Here is a 14,491-nt window from a genome sequence, read left to right on the forward strand (position 1 = left end):
AAGCCAGCCTGATCCTAAAGAGACCAAGAGATAGGGAACATTTCTTTCAAAAGCCTATTTGCTGGCCCCAAAACCTGTGACAAAGGACCCAATGCAAGGGGCTGAAGGCCACCATGCAGCTCTGAAGGGTGGCATTTCTCATCACTTTAACCTTCTTCTGTGCATCAGCACATATTTGGTGATGCCACCCTTCCTCCAAAGCAGCACATGAGGAAACCACAGCAGATTAAAGTTGCTCTTCTAAATGTTTCCCTCAGCTGGCTAGGAAATGTATCACTGTTTTCATTATGGATTCCGCATCCAAGAACTTTTCACTTACACTTATATTAAGTGTGTTGTGCACTTTGAAGTCCCTGGCAACACTTTTCCAGCAATACTGGTTTTATTAGGTTTCCTATATGAATCACTGTGATTATGGTATATATTTTGTAACACAAGTAATTGCATATTTATCCTTTTGGGGCTTTCCACTTTTATTAGGGAAGCTCCTTTTAAGCTCATTTTTCAGTATTGAATTTCTTTCTCCCAGATAAAGTATTTTATTGGCAGGTGATAAGACGAAGCTCAGACGCAAGTCAGCAAGGAACGCCATATGGCTTTCTCCTTCTCCTTCAGGCTAAGTAATGCCATCACACACACACCCCTTGGTGTAGTCTCTTCCTAAGTAGCAACACTTGCCTCAGTTTGGGGGTTGAGAAGCTGCACTACTCGATTGTAAGTGGAGCATTTCAAGTATCCACAGCACAACGATGCTCAATTACGCACACTGTTGCCTTGCCATAACCAAGCCCATCTTAGTCAGCCCTGTTGTATCTCGCAATGGCCAACCAGATGCTTGTAAGCAAGAGGTGAAATCACACCCTTCTCTTACTTGTCCTCCTACAACAGCTATTTGCAGACTTGAGAAAAACGTTAAATTATAAGGCTAATAGCCATCGATAGACTGGTCCTCCAATGATTTATTCAATCCCCTTTTCCTTTCTGGAGGCTAACTCAGTTTCTCTCCTGTTTGTCTTCTATCTTACTGCATCTGGGAAAAAAACAGGTCATGCTTCAGCACTTCCTGAACTTCACTGTGCATGAGAAAGCAAAGCAGGGTTTTGATAACCAGCAACCTAACTATCTACTACAAGATATAAAGACTGTTCTAAAGTCAAGCAGTTCAGCCATCACTTTCTGTAGAAATACAACCACACTTTGGATAATCCTCTACAGTGATTGGCTCCTGTGCATCTCCTCTCATTCTCCATTCAGATTCACAACATCTTTGCACACTTGGCTTGAGTAGTGTCACTGGCCACCTCCATTTATTCCCATGCATGCTTTATTTCTGTCATATACTGTTCCTATCATTTTCAGAACCAAACTTCAACTCCATATTCACCAAACCATTCCATCATCCAAGCCTATTCATTATAATTATTTCAAGAAAAAAAGGAAAAGAAATAATACTGAAATAAATACACATTTAAAAGAATATGGAAAATACAGTGGAGAGGGGGGGAACCAATATAAACCACAGAACATGGTGAATAATCAACAAATCCCAAATAACCAGCAGATTATGTGGCTAACATATTCTAACATACCATTAACAATTTAGAGTACTATAAGACATTTCATACTCAATTTCCAATCAAGACACATCTCTACTGAACTGTAAAAATATTTAGTTAGCACAATTTAAATCAGTAAGAGGAAAAATTATAAATAATAAAAATCCCTTGAAATAATACTGTAAATAATGTGTAGATTATGTATCAGTTTAAAATTTGCCACATCCCAAATTTGGGTTCTAGAGTTGATATTTTAATCTGACATATACTCTACACATTATTTAACAGTATTTATTTTATTTTGTGCTTTCTCTAAATCATCAAACATATAATGAACTTCCTTTCCTTTTTGGATAAATGCTGGGCATGACAGGAGAGGGCTGTTGGTTGGGGACATGACACATGGGCACTGTGGTATGCAGATACAGCCATACATTGTCAGAGACAGACTGCATGATACAATGAGGAATTAGGGATCAGCTAGTTTATTTGATGCAAACAATGGATCAGATGATTGTAAATGGCCAAAAAACTAGAGAAAGTGGATGAATTTGTGTGCCTCGTACACTGTTCTGTAAGGCTGGGAATACATGCTGGTAGAAAGGTAGAGAGTAACATGGTCTTTTGTGAGGAATGAGTGAGAAAAGAATCTAAAGCAGCTGGATGTAAGAGAGCTCTTCCGTCTATTCTGGGCCATGAAAGAGAGAGTTGGGTATGTCAGGAGAAACAGGAAAGCTAAACTGTACACAGTAGGAATGGATTGCTTCAGAAGAGTGTGTGGTCAAACAAGGAGAGAGGGTCAAGGAAGAGCAGGGGCTCAATGAATGTGAACAGAAAGCAAAACTGACGGTCCAGGACAAAAGAAATACCTTGGGCTAGTTTGTAACGAATGAGAATTGAATTGCAAAACAAATCTATGACAGAATGTGAATGAGTTGAGAGCAAGAGAAAAAATAAGAAAGAATCATTACATGGCGTTAATCAGATCTTCAGAATAAGAGCGGTGAGAAATCTGAAGGACAAATGGCAGAGGATGGTTCTTGAATATGATGACTATATGATGCAAGGTAGTCTGCCAGGAGAGAAAGGTACAGTGGACTATGATGATATAAGCTGGTTTTAGCTGTATTTCCTTTGCTTTTCTCTTCTTTTCTGATCACATACTTTTGATTTATTTGGCTTATTTCTTACTCCATTTCTGCACTCCCCACAGTGTTCCCTATGGGAGAATAGTGAAATGGACAGGTATATATACAATTCCATTGATACAATGGCACCGCTGATGAAAATTAGGCTGTATCATTCAAGTAGGAGTCATTAAAAAGATGGATTTAGTCACCAGACAGAATGGCAATGCCATGGATTTACAAGTAAAACCAAATGATGATATAATAATACAAGGGGACATACAAATACAGTGGTACCTCAGGTTACGAACGCCTCTGCTTACGAACTTTTCGGGTTACGACCAGCTCTGGCCGCAAAAATTTACCTCGGTTTGCGAACTCCGCCTCGGGGTACGAACCGGATCCGCGGCCATTTTCCACCGTGACACATGGTCCACGGCCATTTTCCGCCTGTGCCACGTGGTCCGCGGCCATTTTTCCGCCCATGCCACGTGGTCCGCGGCCATTTTCCGCCCGTGCCACATGGTCCGCGGCCGTTTTTCCACCCTGCCGCGTGGTCTGCGGCCGTTTTTCCGCCCTGCCGCGTGGTCCGCGGCCGTTTTTTCCGCCCTTGATGCGTGGTCCGCGGATGCCAGAACGGATTAACGGTAATTACATTGAACCTTATGGGAAAATTTGCCTCGGGTTGCGAACAAATCGGGTTGCGAGCAGAATCATGGAACGGATTAAATTTGTAACCCAAGGTACCACTGTAATATAACAGAAGTGTGATTTGGACAGTCTGCTTATCCTGGATTTGCAAAGAGAAGGTGTTACATCAGGAAAATTGTATCTGAGAGGAGACAAACAGAAAATGATAAGAAATCAGCCTGGGGGATACTATAAGGATTAAAGATCAAGCTTTTTAAAAGTAACCAGAAGGCTTATAAAGTAAATGTATTTGACTATGGTTAATACATATGTTGAGGGTTTTGGTAGTTATTAAAGGGATTTTCTTGTGACCAGGACTGAATGACGAGGTTTTAAAGATCTGTGCATAAATGGAAAGAAATCTTTGGTTTTTTTCTTTTTTTAGAGAAAATGATAAGTTGGATTATAAAATGGATCTACTTTTGATTAAAGTTAAAGTACATTAGTTATAAAAGTTATGCATCTTCATTCCTATATATGATAACACCTGTAAGGCTTTTATATATACAGAGATGCATTTATGAGATATCGTGGGGGGGGGGGAGGTTTAGAGAAAAATAATAAGTTGGATCTATTTTTGATTAAGGTTAAAATATATTTGTTATAAAAGTTACAGATTTTTGTTCTTATATATAACAACTGTAAGGTTTTAATATGTATAACCTTTTTTGGACTTTTTCTGGGAAACAGAAAAAAATGGAACTTGCATGGATTTGATGATTAGAAATAACATGGGCTAACAGAAATAATGGAAGTTACAGTGGGGCAAAAAAGTATTTAGTCAGCCACCAATTGTGCAAGTTCTCCCACTTAAAAAGATGAGAGAGGCCTGTAATTTTCATCATAGGTATACCTCAGCTATGAGAGACAAAATGGGGAAAAAATCCAGAAAATCACATTGTCTGATTTTTAAAGAATTTATTTGCAAATCATGGTGGAAAATAAGTATTTGGTCAATATCAAAAGTTCATCTCAATACTTTGTTATATATCCTTTGTTGGCAATGACAGAGGTTAAACGTTTTCTGTAAGTCTTCACAAGGTTTTCACACACTGTTGCTGGTATTTTGGCCCATTCCTCCAAGCAGATCTCTAGAGCAGTGATGTTTTGGGGCTGTCGCTGGGCAACACGGACTTTCAACTCCCTCCAAAGGTTTTCCATGGGGTTGAGATCTGGAGACTGGCTAGGCCACTGCAGGACCTTGAAATGCTTCTTACAAAGCCACTCCTTCGTTGCCCGGGCAGTGTGTCTGGGATCATTGTCATGCTGAAAGACCCAGCCACGTTTCATCTTCAATGCCCTTGCTGATGGAAGGAGGTGTTCACTCAACATCTCACGATACATGGCCCCATTCATTCTTTCCTTTACACGGATCAGTCGTCCTGGTCCCTTTGCAGAAAAACAGCCCCAAAGCATGATGTTTCCACCCCCATGCTTCACAGTAGGGATGGTGTTCTTTGGATGCAACTCAGCATTCTCTCTCCTCCAAACACAACGAGTTGAGTTTAGACCAAAACGTTCTACTTTGGTTTCATCTGACCATATGACATTCTCCCAATCCTCTTCTGGATCATCCAAATGCTCTCTAGCAAACTTCAGACGGGCCCAGACATGTACTGGCTTAAGCAGGGGGACACATCTGGCACTGCAGGATTTGAGTCCCTGGCGGCGTAGTGTGTTACTCATGGTAGCCTTTGTTACTTTGGTCCCAGCTCTCTGCAGGTCATTCACTAGGTCCCCCCGTGTGGTTCTGGGATTTTTGCTCACCGTTCTTGTGATCATTTTGACCCCACGGGGTGAGATCTTGCGTGGAGCCCCAGATCGAGGGAGATTATCAGTGGTCTTGTATGTCTTCCATTTTCTAATTATTGCTCCCACACTTGATTTCTTCACACCAAGCTGCTTGCCTATTGCAGATTCAGTCTTCCCAGCCTGGTGCAGGTCTACAATTTTGTTTCTGGTGTCCTTCAACAGCTCTTTGGTCTTGGCCATAGTGGAGTTTGGAGTGTGACTGTTTGAGGTTGTGGACAGGTGTCTTTTATACTGATAACAAGGTCAAACAGGTGCCATTACTACAGGTAACAAGTGGAGGACAGAGGAGCCTCTTAAAGAAGTAGTTACAGGTCTGTGAGAGCCAGACATCTTGCTTGTTTGTAGGTGACCAAATACTTCTTTTCCACCATGATTTGCAAATAAATTCTTTAAAAATCAGACAATGTGATTTTCTGGATTTTTTCCCCCATTTTGTCTCTCATAGTTGAGGTATACCTATGATGAAAATTACAGGCCTCTCTCATCTTTTTAAGTGGGAGAACTTGCACAATTCGTGGCTGACTAAATACTTTTTTGCCCCACTGTATGTTGTAAACTTAAAGTAAGAGTTAGATGTATATTGTTACTTATATCTGTTGTAAGGAGGGTTGGAAGTCAATTCTTTTTTTTTCTTTTTCTTTTCCTTGCTTTCTGCACTTTAGATCTTTACTATCTCTTTTTTCTGATTTTTTTTCTTTCTTTTCTTTCAGTATTAGTTCTTGTTAATTTTTACTGTGTTTCTTTTAACATTTAATAAAGTTATTATAAAAAAAAAGAAATGGCAATGCCTAGCCACTGTTTTGTCCAAAGAGAATCCTCCACATTTCCTGAAACTGAGGAAAGGGGGGGGGAGGGGGGGACGACGACATGAAGGGCTCAATGACATCTGCAGGATCTGGTTCTGTTTGAGTTGGAGATGTATAACTGTGTATCTTCAACAGGTTACTAACACCCAAACTCCCAGCCAACAGAGGAACTCTCCCAGAGGATTCATACAGATGTTAAATAACACAGGGGAGAGCACTATACCTTGTGGAACCTCACAGTAGAGCAGTCAGGGACTTGGTAATCATCTCCTTTAATTACGGGTGGAGTCACCATCCTATGACCAGGCCTGAATCCAGTCTATAAGAGATCTAGATAATCTGTTTCCTCTAGATTCTTTGGAGCTAACCCCCCACCTCCTTCTCAACAGCCGTCTGGAAGGAAGGCCAGAGACAGGAGAAAAATTGTCAAATACAGCTGCATCAAGAGATGCTTCTTCAGAAAAGGGCACGCCACCACCTCTTTCAAAGCAGGTGGCATCACGCTCTCCCACAAAGAATCACTGATCACCTCTCAAATCCAACCATATACACTCTATCTGGCTGCCTCGAAGAGACAGGAAGGGTATGGATCCAACCCACATCTGGAGAGGATTAATTCTGACCCAATGAGAATATAACTTTTTTTTCAACTCCTTACAATTCATGTTTGGATTATTTTTTTAATATCCCGATCCTTAGTACAGTGGCTAGAGAACTGTTCTACAGGTTCTTTTCTAGTATCTGATGATCTGGTCTTCAGGAAGGAGTTTTCTAGCAAGTTTAAAATGTTTTTTTAATGCATCACAATTAGATGTTTCCCAGATTTCCTGACCAACAACAAAAATACTTCAAGATTTTTTTCAAATAACAAATACAAGGACTTTTGGGGATGCACTTAAAGCTTTTACACAGTACAGCTATAGCATATGCTTCATGGAAGAAGAAAAAATCTACCATTGTAATCTAGAAAGGAAGGTTAAGGAAAATTTGATCATCTATGTGAGAAATTAAATTTGGAATTCTATAACGCCTTCAAACATATTAAAATGGAACCTGATCAACTGTATATGTCTGAAGTGGAAGAGTTAATGAAGTGTATTAAATGGTCGTATTTGGAACTGGCAGAACATCCAGGAAAATTGTTGGTTTCTCAAATGAAACTACACAACAGGTACAATTAAGGACTCTACAGATAGACTATACAACGACTCTGGGGAAATTAATGCTCACCTTTTGGACTTTTATCCCCCCCTTTTATAATTTGAATGCGGAAATACCTGACAAACAGCCTGAAACGTTTTTAAACAAAATAAATTTTCCAAAGGTGTCTCAAGTCCAGTTGAAGGATTCTGATGCACCTTTAATGCTGCAAGAAGTATTAGACACAATTAATTCTATACAATCCAGGAGAGTTCCCGCAAGAGGTTTCTAACAGAATGGCGTAAGGCCTATAGAATAGCTATTTTGAGATTGGGCAAACCAATTTGTCACCCAATTCTGCCTGCCACTTTAGCACATAGACTGCAGAAGACCCTTCTATCAATAATACTGTTTGTGGAAGGATGCTAAGCCCTTGACAATATTAGATTATTAGCTGATGTTAGCACTGGATGAAGAAAAAGGTTTTGATATGATACAGATTTTTAAAAATATTCTACAACTGTTGAGCTAAAACATCCAATTTAACGATGTCCTTTAGGTTTTATTTCTTAAATTAGCCTTTCTGCCCAAGTTCTTACAAATGGGATTATTCCCCACAAATACAATTCAATCTGGCATGTGTCTCTTCTTCGCTTCAACTGGGCTTCTCCTCTTGGACAAACAAGAGACATCCAAGGCAGGCAGGAATTGGCTGGAATTGGGCACAAGTTGCTATAGGATGAAGGTGTCTGAGCTTTATTAACAATCACCTAAGTTCCTTACCTAAATATGCAGAGGCTGTGCAACAACGTGGCATATATTCTGGGGAAGGTGCTAGACTAGAAACTGGGGGTTTATGAGTCATGGTCCTCCTTAGACACAGAAGCCCACTGGGTGAATCTCTCTGAGCCTAGGCCACCTCACAGGGTGGCTGCTGTAGGGAAAATAGGGGGCAGGCGCATTAAGTATGGACACCATCTTGAGTTGATCCAAAACAAAGGCAGGATAAAAATGAAATTAAATAATAATACATTATGTTTTCAGATGCACAATAAATGGAAATAGATCTAATACTGTATCCTTTTTTTTTTTTTTGGTGCCTTCAAGTCAGTTTTTGACTCCAGGCAACTACCTGGACTACTTGTGGTTTTTTTATAATTGGGGTGCCTACATCAGTTCCACTTTGACACTTTAGACAAATTGATAAGTTAATAATGGAGTTTTTAACGGAATGACCAGATTCTCAAATTTTCTCTTTTTGAACTGAGGTTCCCATATGTAAGGGCTTCCAATTGAATCATTGGGCTTACATATCAGTGTGTTATTTGTTGGAATAAAAATGAGACTGCAATGTACACAACAGTTATGTTTCTATTAGGAGCCTTTAAAATCTTGGCACTTATTGTGTCCTAATTATACTGGGAATTGTTTGTGTTCCCAGCATTAAAGGCAATCTAATGTATTTGGATGTTACTGAGTAATAAATCTAAGTCTGATTTATGCTGTCGGGAAAATTTGACTCTTAAACATTTTTTTTTTTAGAGACATAGGCTGAAAATTAGTTGAGCACCCAAAATCAACTTACTGCTAAGTATACCTTCAAAGCTATATACAAAAATAACTTGTGAAACTGCAGAATGGCAATAAATTCCATCAAAACATTTAATATATTCTCACTTTGGATCTTATGCACTGTCAGCTACAGAAAACTCCAATAATTTTGAATGTACAACATTTAAAATTTTAAAAATGCATTTTTATGAACAGGAATAATTACAGACAAATTAAAAGAAATCCTCAGTAAAAAATTGGAGTATCTGTTTCTAACAAGTCAATGGTCTTCAGTTTTAAGAAAAACATTAAATATGTATTTTATGATCTTAACATTTATCTATTTCATGTACAGACGTTTGCAAACCCAATGTAATCCACTCAGTGGGTTCCAAGACAAAATGCACAATAAATATATAATAAAATACACAAATAAAATGTCTAGAAACCAATTAAAAGCATTGAATAGTAACGCCAAGCTATAACCCAACCAAGATGCAGTCATGGCCCTAACACCCTCCAGAATAGCTCAGTTTTGAGCTCCTTCCAGAAGGCAGGGAGGATGGGAGACAACTGGCTGTCCAAAGGAGTGGTACCACCACCAAAAAAGTAGTGCTTCAGTCCCCCTCATCTCCCTAAAGTGGAACACCACTAGTAGCTTCTCCCAGAGAAATAAGTTGGCTGGGCTGATTCCAAGGGGGGAATTAAATCTTATAGACATCTTGGTACCAAGCCATGGAAGGCTTTAGAAGTAAGCACCACAACTTTTAGCCTTTTAACATTGTCCATGGGGTTTTCTTGGCAAGGATACTGGAGTGGGTTGCCATTTCCTTCTCCAGTGGAGAGTCATAGCAAACACTCTTTTCCAACAACACAAGAGACGACTCTACACATGGACATCACCAGATGGTCAATACCGAAACCAGATTGATTATATACTTTGCAGCCAAAGATGGAGAAGCTCTATACAGACAGCAAAAACAAGACCAGGAGCTGACTGTGGCTCAGATCATGAGCTTCTTACTGCAAAATTTAGGCTTAAATTGAAGAATGTAGGGAAAACCACTAGACCACTCAGGTATGACTTAGATCATATTCCTTGTGAGTACACAGTGAAGGTGATGAATAGATTTAGAGGATTAGATTTGGTAGAGGCCTGGCGCAATATGGTTCATGGGGTCACAAAGAGTCGGACACGACTTAACGACTAAACAACAACAACAACCACAACTTTAAATAGCATTCAGAAACCTATTGGTAACCAGTATACAGCCCACAGCACCGGTATAATGTGCTCCCATCAACAAATGCCAATTAGCATACAAGCTACTGCATTCTGAACCAGCTACAACCTCTGAATCGTCTTCAAAGGCAGTCCTTACACAGAGTGCATTGCAGGAGTCTAAACAAGTGGCAACAAGTGTGTGAGTCACTGTAGCAAGGTCTCCCACTGCACGTAGTGTCCCAACTGGGGCACTAGCAAAAGCTGAGCAAAAGGCTCTCCAACCAGGTCCTCCATCGGATGTTCTAACAGGAGCCATGAGTCCAGAAGGACCTCCAAATCATGGATGTGCTCCTGCAGGAGTACTGTCATCCCAGCAAGAGAAACCACTGGAGCAGACAGAGAACCATAACAGGCAAACAATGGGGGGTGGGGGAGACGACCAATCCCTGCAGCACCAACTGCAATTACCTACTGAGCAAGGATTGGAATCACCAAAGGGAGTCCAGAAGAATACCATGGTCAAACACTGCTGAGAGATCTTAAAAGGACCTTGATGGATGCACTACCCTTATCCAGGTCCCAACAAATGTCCGCCACCAATGCCATCTCTCTTCCATGCCCTGGCTTCAAAGGAAGGTTGGTGGTCTGGACATAGTTATCTAATACTTGCCCCTCCTCCAGCTACACAGAGAAGCCAGGAGAGGCAGGGGTTCAGCCTGCAGGGGACATCCTAAAGACCCTCCTAACCACTTTATCAGAAATCACAGTTCAAAAGAAATCCCAGGTAACCAAGCAAGTCATCACCCTGGATCCTACCCTGAAAACATGAACAAATCTGGTCAACTTTGCCAGCAAGGTGTTGTGCTAATTGATTACAGCAGCCTGGTGGCAGGTCTTCGGAAGCTCTAAGGAAGATGTTGGTTCTTCCTTAGCAGAGAATTGGCCACTCAAAACACAGCTGCTGAGCGATAACCCTCTGACATGGTAAGAGATGTAATGATGCATCGTCCCTCTTATCAGCACAGGGTATGCCCGAATGTGGGCACATACTAATGTTTGGTCAGGCTCACTTCTTGGCACTCGAGATGTTGCTTCTGATGCATCATTTCCCAGTGGCTTTCAATAAACCAAGGAGCCATCTGGGACTGGCTGACAGAGATGGTCTCTCAGGGACAACTGTATCAAGGGCCTGGGTTCCAAAACCAGATTCACCCACCAGACGTCCCTCAGCACCCATCAGAAACCGCCCAGATTCATGAGGTGTCTGGAGTATGTGTACACTAGTGCTAAAAGCCTGAAGAACATGATCCCTAGATCAAGGTTTTGTTGTTTAAAAACCGAGCTGCATTACTCTTCTAACATTTACAGCTGTTTGTTAATATTTGCTTTTGCTTCCTTTTTGCATTTTACATGTTTTGTATTTTTTAATTCATTCTATTAAGGCAATAAACTTCCAAGATGATGATGAGCCAGGAAAGCACGTAGAGCAGGGCTCGGAAATTCTTTCCAAACCCTTTACCGCCAGTGGCCATAAGAGGCGTCTGCATTTTCTTCTGCATAACAAAGTGACCGACCTGCTGTGTTGGATGCGCACATATTTCTGGTCTCCCTATTAGCATCTGCATGTACTCACTGGAAAGCCCAGGCAGGCTGCATACATCCTGTTCTGGGTCATGTGACCAGGAGGTGGGCTTAGAATGGAGCAGGCAAAGACATTCTGCAAAGCTACCCAAAAGCCGTCACCACCCACCCGGATCTTCTGCACCACCGCAAGTAAGGCTGGTTCTGTTTCCAGAGGCCAACAAGCAAGAGTCCCAATACCCTTTACATTACAGATAGTCTTCGACTTATGAGCACAATTGGGACTGGAACTTCCATTGCTAAGTGATGTAATCGTTAAGTGAGTTGTGCCTGATTTTATGACCTTTTTGCCGTGATCATTAAGCAAATCTGGCTTCCCCCATTGACTTTGCTTGTTGGAAGCCCCCTGGGAAGGTTGCAAATGGTTATCACGTGACTCCAGGATGCTGCAACCATCATAAATACATGCCGGTTGCCAAGTGCCCGACTTTTAATCATGTGACCATGGGGATGCCATGACAGTTGTAAGTGTGAGGATTGATCATAAATCACTTTTTTCAGCACCACTGTAACTTCAAACAGTTGTTAAATGAATGGCCGTAAGTCGAGAACTACCTGTATTTGTCCCTGATATAGGTTAAACAGAATAGCAAAGGGAAAGGGAAGAAAGGGGCTGGAAAATTATGGTATCAACAGAAAAAGTCCCCCCTTGTTGCTCAAAAGTTTTCTTCCTTGTCCTTTCCTCCAAAGAAAAAAAAACCACCCTTGTTCAAATGTTGACAAATAGCACGTGTCAACAATTTTATTGCTGCAAATCAGGTGATTGCTGCTTCCAGTTTTCTATGATACTTCTTTAGCTAGTTCCCATGGCTCAAAAATCCACAGTACTCGATACAGCCAAAAAGAACATCATCACTGTGTGTTCTATATACACACAATGTGAATATAAGCTGAAGTCCAACATCATCTTTTAGCTAGAGTGATGGCGCTGATTATGTTGCTTTCTTTTGTTTTCCAACAAACTCAAGGCTCTCTTAAGGGAATTTCCCATTTAGACCCTCCCCAAGTGTAAGACTGCACATTTACATAGCCGCCTCTTGCATTTCAGGAATGGCACAAGGTTTGTTCAGTTCTGCCGTTTGGGCTGAACTTGATCAGAAGCACCTTTCTTTCTATATGTTTTGTGGGAAGTCCTGGGCAGAAGAACCCCAGCTGGACAGGCGGGGAACGCCCGAGGGCAGCCCTACTACCACAAGTACATGTGAACGGGAAGCCCTGCCAAAGAGGCTTAGAATATCCCCCTCCTGCTCTGCAACAGCGCCATCAGTTGAGAGAAAGAGAGAGAACCGCCTGCCTCCTTGTTAACAAGGCCTTTAGTACAAGCAAAGAGCAAGGAAATCACAGCCACAGCCCCACTCTGAGAGCCCATCAGCAGGATGGCTCTTGACTGAAGCTCCAAGAGGAAATGGAAAAGTAGTCCAGGCCTCCACTGCTTGCAAGATCCAGCCCCGTCTGGGACACACCACCACACAACTGAAATCTGAACATCCACACAACAGAATTCAGGTCCTGAGAGCCTTCAGGACCTGAAAACCAACTGCAATGTGATCTCCTGTTATGCCCCCCCCCCCCGCTTGCGATTTTGCTTAAGTCATGCTAGGAACACAAAGCCAAGAGCCTCTCACTCCACCCTTGCTTTAGGCAACACCAAAGGCTGATTGAGCTCCGGTCCTGAGTTACTGACCATCTCTACTCTGTGATTACAGCTGGAGAAATGGCTGGAATGTGCTCTCAGCCAGCCAGCCACGACAGTCAAGAGGCCTCTCTTAACTCTCTCTAAGCCCACCAGGGGAAAATAAGTCACAGATTTTTGAGTGTTTTAAAAGCCTTTCATCACTTTGTCAACTTACAATGACTTGACAAATAGCTCTTTTCAATTAAAAATGGGTTAAAAACGGAATCCTAACTGAAACTAAATACATTAAACTTTAAACAAAGACTCTTTGAAGGAATAACATTCTGTTTCGGTAGCATCAGCATTTTGATTTTCCCTCTCAGACTCCAGGGTTGTTTCAGGGATGAAATGGGGAGGGGACACAGAATTCTCCACACTACTGAGAGCCCCAACCTCCAAAGCAGGGGACTTGAATACAAGAGCTGCGGCCTCGCATTCTAAGGAGCCTCGCAGGCAAGGTCGCCTCGGCAAATGGGGCCAATGCACAAAATTCACCGCCACGTGTTTCAATAAGGGCAACCTCAGCAGCAGGAAAGCCTTCCAGGAGAAGAGGCTCACTTCAGGACGCTTTGGGCCACCGTGGATTTCAAGGTGCAGCGTCTCATCCCCTCAACTGGAATAGACCGAACTTTTTATAAGTCTTCCTACATTTTTTAAAAAACAGTAACTCCACTTTATAAATAAGAACAACTGGATCATTCAAGGCTAATCTCTAATGCAAACTACAAACGAAATATCATATGATGTTTTCTGCGACCACGGCCAATTTACTAGTTAGGAATATAACATACAAGCAAGCAAATTATTGCACATATCACAGATCATTTCATAACACAAAACCACAGTAATTCCACTGAATCACAATACATAAATAAAACCCCTTTTACAAGTAAGCTATATGATTTGTTCGATACATATCCATATGTCTGCGCCCATCCATCTGCGTGCATGAGAATATATACGCAGGGTTCTCACCAGTTTAAGAATGTGAAACCGCATTTCAGAACTACTTATGCTAAGAAATTTGCAAAATTAATTTGAAGCAAGGTCTGTAATATAGAACCACTCTCCTAGAATGGCTGTTTAAAGAAGGTAAAAGAAAATACAGGTCTTGTAGGCAGCTTTCAGAGGGCCCCCTGATAGCAGAATTCACGCTAATTACAAGAGGGGAAATCATTTATTTTAATAATGCGCGGAAGAGATCTCCACGTGAATTATTTGCTATCCGACGAGAAAACCAAGGCTAGACTCCCACGCAGCGCTCCCCG

General features: G+C 41.5%; 1 protein-coding gene across 1 annotated transcript in view; it reads right to left on the bottom strand.

Annotated features, from left to right (window-relative positions):
* Positions 1-14,491, bottom strand: part of EFNB1 (ephrin B1) — a 107,292-nt gene that overhangs the window by 91,923 nt on the left and 878 nt on the right. The gene's annotated exons all lie outside the window — the stretch shown is intronic.

The sequence above is a fragment of the Python bivittatus genome, unplaced genomic scaffold (assembly GCF_059951505.1).
Source record: "Python bivittatus isolate LINGU-HERP-01145 unplaced genomic scaffold, Pbiv_v1 ctg000790_np1212, whole genome shotgun sequence".
In the NCBI taxonomy this organism is placed as follows: domain Eukaryota; kingdom Metazoa; phylum Chordata; class Lepidosauria; order Squamata; family Pythonidae; genus Python; species Python bivittatus.